General features: G+C 41.5%; 1 protein-coding gene across 1 annotated transcript in view; it reads left to right on the plus strand.

The window, feature by feature from the left end:
• The window catches only part of CMTM8 (CKLF like MARVEL transmembrane domain containing 8), a 120,359-nt gene that overhangs the window by 40,341 nt on the left and 71,076 nt on the right, over positions 1-8,942 (plus strand). The window lies entirely within an intron of this gene.

Here is an 8,942-nt window from a genome sequence, read left to right on the forward strand (position 1 = left end):
GTTCAATTCCTTTTTTTGCCTGAGGGAGTTATACTGACCAAGTACGTTACAAGGTTGCTTTGAGAACTGAAGTGAAATAACATATTAAGGTACCTGGCATTTGACCACCCTTTTTTATTTGGTACCTTCTGTAGTTTGAATCTAGATGAGGTGAGATGATCTCTATTCTTTTAAATACAAATACAGCCACTCAATTCTCTCAACTTGAAGTTTTTCTTCACTTTTATTGTCTTGATCAGAATTAGCATGACACAAAGTCATTTTTTTCCCCAAAGTTTTACCTAAAACTCCCAGATATTTTGTTTCTAAACATGTTGGGAACCAAGGGGATGTTGCCCTTAACTTTTAAAATCTTGAAACATAGGTGTTAATACTATTAAATGATTACTAAGTGTTCAAATAATTGTTATATAGGTTGGGAGAAATATAGTAATGTTTTATATTTTGTCTTTATCTAAGAGAGGAATTGTAAGGGGATATGAATTCAAAGTAAAGTGAAATTAAAATAGAGTTGGGGAAATGAAGCTTTAGCAGAGTATATAAATACTTTTTGAGGTTGATTAGATCGGAAGACTCAGAATAAATATTTTAGAAAAATATTCACGAGTGGGGAAACATTAATATTATAAAGATGTCAGTTCTTTCTCAAATACATTTAATATAATTACAGTTTAGATCATAACAATTTTGTGTGGGTGTGGACAATCTACATGTATGTTAAGTTACTTCTAAAATGTGTTATATGTGAAAAAGATAATTCAAAACCAAATTCGGAGGACTTTGGGGCCAGAACATGGAGTTTAGATTTGATAACAAACTGGCATTTCTCAGGCAAGGGCCAGTGTTTCTATTGTCAGGGATTTAAATGTAATTTTTTGTGTTATTTTAGTGATATAAGCAAATTCTAGGATTTTACATTTATCCAGCGGCTGCCAGGTGGTTTCAGGACACACACTTGTGTTTGTGTTTGCTGTCCCCTTGGTGCTGAGTTGCAATTATTTGTCATGGGTTCATGACAAAGAAACACAGCAGAATGATTATATAAGTATCTGGTTAGACCAAGTGGCGTCACAGACCAGCACGTGGAGTAAAGTGGTTGGAGAATTACATAGGATATGGTAGAGAACATGGACTTGGTAAAACCCCAAAGAATCTACACAGCTTCTCTCGGTACTATATTTATGTTGCCAACAATAGTCTAGTTCATAAAAATAACGAATGTTGTTGATTTGAATTTTATTGGGTTTGTGGTTTTGTGTTCTATTTAATTTGCAAACTTGGTTCTTTGTTCATAGTGACATTGCACAACTTGACCATCACTGAGGGTTGCTTTAAGAATTAGTTTTGCTTTAACGAGGTCCATGTGCCATTCAAGAGGGAAAAATACTGACACAGACCATCAGAAGTTTGAGTAGGGATGGGATAGGATGTAGATTTTATTTGTAAGGTTTTGCCACTAGCAATTTGTAGGATAGGTGGGAGGTGAGAGGCAAAGATGAATTTAAGTAGAGAAGAATACTTTTTGAAGGTCAACTGTGGACAATTCAGTAAGCACTTAATCCCTTCAGAACAACTCCGTGAGTTAATTTCCACATTATACAATGAGCAAATTGAGGCTCAGAAAAGTGAAGTAACTTATCTAAAGCCACGGGGCTGGAAAGCGAAGCAGGCAGGTCAGTTCAGACTGCGTTCTACCAGGCCTCACCCAGGAGTGAGTAGTGGCCATGCTAGATGGTCACGGCTGCATACAGAGAAAGGAATCCAGAGAAAGGAAAGCTTATTTCTTATGTTGTCCTTTTCCCAGCAGAAAACCTGAGATACCCAGAACCTGCCTGGTGTGTGGTGAGGTAAGCTAGTTACCTGGACACTCTAAGGCCGGGTCCCAAATGTGGTCTCTTTAAACCTAGTTTATAGAATTTATTAAGGGGAAGACCTTTGGTGCCTCTCTGTATACCTAGGTCTGTATACCATGGTCTATATTATTGCTTGTTTTATTACTTGGTGATTGAATATAGGATGGAAACATTTTCTTAGAAATTGAAAAAATAAGTTAGGTAAGATTTCTATCTACTTAAACTCCAACAGAGCCGTAGCTCTCATTACCTTCTCTCCAGACTTACCTTGTGGTTTGAGTTTTTCAGCAGCTTGGTCTGGATATGGACTGTTTGATGTCTTTCTATTGGAGAAAATACTGAGAAGAATCTGAGCATTCATGAGCTTGAGTTTGTATGTGGTAGAAATGCCTGTGTCCCACGTTCAGTCCACATCACCTGGGATTATTACCTCTTCATTGTGCAGAGCAGCTTGAAATGGGAGATTTTGAAATTGGAGATTTCAAAGACACCTTGAGCTCCTCTCCTGTAAATGCTTTACAGATAAGAAAATGGGCCCAGAGACAAGGACACGTTGTGAGTGTTTGAACACCCAGCTGAGTCCCAATCTAAAGCCTCTCCTCATACGTTACAACTTTGTGTTTCCTTTTTCTTAAACTAAATTTCAAATAGGCATACCTAGGTACTCGGTCTACATGGTTCAGAAGTTAAAAGCATGAAAAGCTGCGCAGAAATCTCGCTCTGCTCCTCTCCCGGCCATTAACCCCTCCTCTTACACGTAAGACCTTTAGGCTTCTTGTGTACCCTTCTGCTGTTTCTTTAGGCCAGGGTTTTTTGACCTTGAAACTACTGACATTTGGGGCTGGATTATTCTCCATTGCGGAGGCTGAGATGTGCATTATGGGATGCTCAGCAGCATTCCTGCCCCTCTACCTGCTAGATGCCTTAAACTCTCCCCCACCACTTGACTCATAATAATCAAAAATGTCTCTACATGTTGCCAGATGCCCTGAGGGGGGACAAAAATCACCCCCAATTGAAAACCACTGCTTTATGCAAATAGAGGCAAATGTGAACATGTATTTTTTATTTTTCCACCCCTTTTTTGGACTAAATAGTAGCAATCTATATACATAGCTCCTCTTCCTGATGTGTGTATGTGTGTGTGTGTGTGCGTGTGTGTATCCTGATGGCTTGGTAGACAGTTCTGTATCTATCCTGATTGATATCCTGATAGAGATATATAGAGAGATAGAATAGATATAGAGACAATTATCCTGATACATATATGGGATGTATATGCATGTATGATATATGTATAAAATATATACATACACCCACATCCAGAGGAATATGTTTTATATATATATGTGTGTGTGTGTGTGTGTAACTTGTATAGATATCCTAGAGATCTCTGGACCGGTGAAGGTTGTCCTCACTTTGGCAGCTGTGTAGTGTCCCACGGCATGGAGGTGCTGTAGTCAATTAAGCCAGCCTGCTGCTGTTGGGTCCTTGTCCCCCTGGGTTGCTATTAACCCATGCTCAGTATGTAAGCCCACTCATGTGTTGCTGTTCCTTGTGCAGGTCTATCTGGGAGATAGATTCCAGAACTGACATTGCTGGCTCAAGGGTAAATGCATCTTGTTTTGGTGGCTGCCACCAGATTTCTCCTCCTTTCTAAGGGCCATGCCCTTTGGCACTGTCGTCAGCAGGGATTTAGGCAGCCCGTTTCCCCACAGCCTCACCGACAGGGTTGTGAAACCTTTGAATTCTTGCCAATCCCATAGATGAGGAATGCATGTTTCTTAACCCACATGATGTTTATTTAAAATAGTCTTATTCATCTCGAACGGGAACCTGGGTGAACTCAGCCCAGTCTGCCTTCCCTGAGTGGCACCTGTCCCACACTATTGTGTTACCAAGCCTTCGTTTTGCTGTGCCCTCCACCAAGACATGCTTCCATTTCACTCCCCAAACTTTTACCATCCTTCGTGGCCCCCAAATGCGATCCCCTTTGAAAAACTTCTGCTGATTCAACTTTACACCCATTTCCCCTCCTCTGCATTCCCTGGCCTGTTACGGCTGCTCTATGCTGCGGCCTGTCACTATGCTGTCGCTCTTCGGTTGTTGCCCAGAGTCAGGTGGGAGTCTGGGGTCATGCAGGTCTGGTTTTGAATTTTAGCTTTGACACTTACTCTCTCAACATCTTTGGTTGAATTTCTGGAAGGCCCCAATTTTTTCATCTATAAAATGCGAACAATACTTTGCTAAGAGAACTCACATAAAGTCTGCAGCAAAGGAAAGGCATTTAACAAATACTCACTCCTTGAGGGCAGATCCACCTGTTTTCTGCATTGCCTTCCATGTGTCCATGTAGACGCAGTAAATATGCTGCCTATTTTTAAAAAACAAAACTGTTTCTATGAAGTGAATGATGATTTATTCAGCAGTTACTTGAGCATCTATTTTGTTCCAGGCATTGTTCTCAGAACTGAGGATTTAGTAGTGGAAAGAGATAATACCTCTGCCTTTGTGGAGCTTATGTTCAGTGGGGGTGACACAGTGAATAGGAGTAAATGATACAGGAGCGTAGATCCATGTATTTTATATCATTTTTCAGTCATTTCAGGAAATCTTTGTGCTTTGTTACACTGTGAGCTCCATGGGGGCTGGACTGATGACTGCTCTTTGTGATATTCCCTCAGAGCTTAAGTACGTGGAAGAAAACCGAACCCAAATCTATTGCTGTCTCCTCTCCACTTAAACCCCAAGGAGCTCTTCATGGCCAGGATGTGGTCCAGACGCCTGTGGCCTGCAAGGCCCTGTGCTGTCTGGGGCCTGCTTTCCTCTGCAGCCTCATCTATTACCTGACCATGCCCACCCCTGCACCCTACATTCTAGCTCCGCTGGGTTCTCAGGTTCTAGAATGCTCCATGCTCTCCCATCTCTGCTGCTTTCTACATGCCGTTGCATTTGCCTGGAATACTTTCTATGCAAATGCAATAGTTTCTCACCTGGCCCATAGCTGTACATCCTTTTGGTCTCTTTTGAATGCCACTTCCTTCAGGAAGCCATCCTTGGTCTTCTCACTCCCACTCTGGGTCATGTGCCCCCATCTGTGCTGCAATAACAACCAGGATTTCCTGCTCTTCAGGCTTTTCTGACATATGTGATTGCAGCTTATTTGTCTGAATCTCCCTAATTATGAAGCCCCCTCATACTGCATCTCTCTCATCTGGTGGTGTATCTGCAATGAGTGCCCGTCACAGCAAGTGACAGATGGGCAGATGGAGAGTCGAAGTGTAGGCAGACCATGGATGTGTGTGTTGTGGATTGGCTCTGTTCACTGGGAGCTGACCCAGTTGGAACTTCTTTTCCTTTGCTGCAATCTGATTCCTTTTTGCCACTCCCTTGAGACAGGCAACATATTTTGCGTCTGGTTCATCACTGGCCTGACGATCCTGGAAAGATTACCTGTCATTCTGTGACATTTATTAAATGACCCAATGAGGCTCCAGGATTGCTTAACCCCGAGGCCTTTGTTGACATATTCTACAAGAATGGCACCCCTCAGGATTGTGTGATGTGTCCATGTTGCTTTAGATGTTTCTTCCAGATCTGAGGTTCCAGGGGTGGAGGCCTCCTATCTCTCACTCAGATTTTTCTTGGGAAGAGCAGTGCTTTATTCAACCAAAAAGAGAAAAAAACAGGGGACCTGTGTTAATGATGTTGATGATGGTGGTGGTGGTAGTGATGATGATAACGCTTGCCCTGGCCAGCAGAGAGCAGCAGAGCTGTCCACCAAAATACCCACACATTGTCATTAGGAACCAACCTGAGGTTACCTCTTCAGCTCGCTCCTTATGTGTTTGCTCTCAAAAGATGGTTGTCTCTCTGGAAGCTTTGGCCGTTGGGCGGAGAGGATAAATCCTCCTAAGAATGTGTTAGTGTAAAAAGATGATTTTAGGAAAATGGCTCTCCAGATTTGAAAAAAGATCACCCAGTTTCCTCACCTTGAATGTATCGTATGTACTTAATCTTTTGATTAGGCTGTTCCCTTCTTTGAACCAACATTTGTGACTAAAACTCACCTCGTGGAATAAGATACTAGCTCAGACAGAGAATGCCATAGCTAGTATCAGCCCTGTTTACTGCTGGTGTGGACACTCCAGGCTGCTCTGTCTGAAATTCCAGCAGAGCCAGCCCAGCATCTTGTGCAAAACATGGATGGTGAGAGACAACAATTTCTTCTATTGTTCACCAGCCTCATCCGGAGGAGCATTTAATTACCAGCTTGTGATAGTTAAGGAAAAATAAAGTTCTTCAACGTAGGGAGATTTGACAGTTTAAAATAAAGGCTTGCATGTGAGAACATAAAGTTTGTGGGTGGGAAGGATTTGGGGAAATAGTTTGGGTTCTAATTTAAGGACTTCAAATGTTTGAGGGAGCCCTGAATAAGAAGAACATTTTAAAAATCAGATGTTGAGAAACTAAAGGGCCAAGGTAGAAAGGCCTGATCTGTGTCCTCCCGTAGGTTTCCTGGTCATTCACAGCCTTCAACAAAAGCTCTATAATTTGCCAACTAAAAACTTTTTATAAATATTTAAGGACATAAAATACAGAGAGGCTAAAACACATGACTTTTTTTTCTTTCTGAAATCATGTATTCTCTTTAAAATGTTCAGCGTGAGAACTCTTAGTTTCTTCCCACAGAAACCCTAGCCAAACATTTTCCTTACACCCAGCTTCTGCTTATTAAATTAAAACAATCCTGACTTCATATTTCATTTGCCCAGTCCCTTATCAGATTGCTGCTTCAGATCCCTCTTGGGAGCACACCTCGAAGAGGGCTGATGAATTTATCTTCATAGAGAGTCCCTGGGCCTGGAGCCTGTACTCCCTGAGAGAGTGTCAAGGCGCCATTTCAAAATGTAAAGGTTTCTTCCTTCTATCCGTCTTTTTTTGGAGAAGAATTAAAAAGGGAACATTGAAAATTCATGAAATAGGCTTATAATGTTCAGCCTTTCTGCCAATATTGTCCTGTTTTGTAACGAGGAAACTTTTTCTGTTTTGAGAGGTCACAGGCATATTTGCTTTCAGATTCAGTCACCACTCTTATTTTGCATGTATGGTTTTAAGTGAGAAATAGCATTGTTCACTTCATAATGGCAAGTAAATTTTGACAAAGTAAAAAAAGGTGGGGTGGAGCATTGGCTTGAATCAATGAAAGTATTAGCTTGGTTTACCCTGTGTTTTATAAACATGTTAGAGTACTTTTTGAACCACAGAAATGTCAAAATTCTACGTAGCTCAGCTGTATCAGAGATCAGTTTCTCTTTTACAGGAGTTATTGCTTCAAGAAGAGAATATTTTTTAGTTAGAGATGGGGTCTTGCTCTTGCTCAGGCTGGTCTCGAACTCCTGGGCTGAAGCAGTCCACTTGCTTTGGCCTCCCAGAATGCTAGGATTACAGGTATGAGCCACTGTGCTCTGCCCAAGAAAAAAAATTAGCCAAGCATTGTGGCAGAGGCCTGAGGTCCCAGCTACTCAGGAGGCTGAGGCAAGAGAAACTCTTGAGCTCAAGAGTTTGAGATTGCTGTGAACTATGATATCACAGCACTCTATCCAGGGTGAAGGAGTAAGAGTAGGACTATCTCAAAAAAGAAAAAGAAGAAAACATGATAAACTCATAGAAAGTCACTTTTTAAGAACAATGTATCTAAAACTTGGAAATAAGGAGATTACTGGGTGCTCTTTTAATATCTACTAGAACCTAGTCTGACAAACCCACCAAAGATCTCCCAATAGTCTAGGGCCAACATTTTTTTGTTTGTTTTTGAGATAGAGCCTCAAGCTGTCGCCCTGGGTAGAATGCCGTGGCATCATAGCTCACAGAAACCTCCAACTCCTGGGCTCAAGTGATTCTCCTGCCTCTGCCTCCCAAGTAGCTGGGACTATAGGCACCTGCCACAACACCTGGCTATTTTTTGGTTGTTACTGTTACTGTTTGGCGGGCCCGGGCTGGATTCGAACCCACCAGCTCAGGTGTATGTGGCTGACGCCTTAGCCACTTGAGCCACAGGTGCTGAGCCAAGCATTTTTTTTTTTGCACAGAATGCCAAAAAGAAAATTTTGTGGCTTTGCAAGCTAAAATATTTACTGTTTATAGCTGCTTAACGCTCTCCATTGTAGTGTGAAAGCAGCTGTAGCTGATATATAAATGAGTGTATGCAGCTGATGTAGGACAGAAAAGGGGTGATGCCTTTCCTCCCCAACATAAAGGTCACGGCCAATACCCCTGTAACAAAAGACAAGTTAACAGAGAAAAGCATAACTAATTCATTTGATCATAGTTTTATGTACATGGGCACTTTCAGAATTGAAGACCCAAAGATACAGGGAAAGCTGTTTGCTTTTATGCTTAGGTTTAATAAAGATGGACAGCTGTGTAGAACTGTGGTTGGGCAAAAAGGGTGTAATCTAATGCTAACAGGCCAAGTGGGGAAACTCAGCAAGGCCTGTCCAGATTGCTTTTGGCCTCTGTCTCATTCCTTTCTCTCAGATACGGAGCAGGACCCTTTCTGGAATGGGGTGTGAAGGGGGTATCTTATGACCTACAGTCAAACAAAGTAGGTTAGAAAATTTCTTTATGGCCAGTTCTTACACAGAAGATTGGGAGTGGGGCGAGTTAGAATGGTATTTTTAGGTTTCATAGCTGGCTTTGGGGAAAAGGGGTTTTGCTTACTGTGACTTGCCTTGGGGAAGAAGGATTCCACTTTCTATGTCTATGATTTGCCTTGGGGGAGAATAAGGAGTGAACATCAGGAGGGCAGGAGAAGGCCAGAGCTTTCTGAAACCTTAGAGCATTCTTTTCTGAGCCCCAACACCTTGTTTCAATAAAATTTTGTCTCTAGACACTGAAATTTATATTTCATGGCATTTTCATGTTTCATTTCATGTTATGAAATATTCTTTTCATTTTATTTTCAATCATTTAAAAATATAAAAATCATTTGCAGGTCCTGTGAAAACAGATGACCAAGATTAATAAGTGCAAATGATTTTTGTCCAGGTAAAATGCAAATGGTTTTCTCTGGTAGAAAAGGATCAG

Source organism: Otolemur garnettii, unplaced genomic scaffold, assembly GCF_000181295.1.
Source record: "Otolemur garnettii isolate 467f Iridium unplaced genomic scaffold, OtoGar3 scaffold00002, whole genome shotgun sequence".
NCBI classification, from domain to species: Eukaryota; Metazoa; Chordata; class Mammalia; order Primates; family Galagidae; genus Otolemur; species Otolemur garnettii.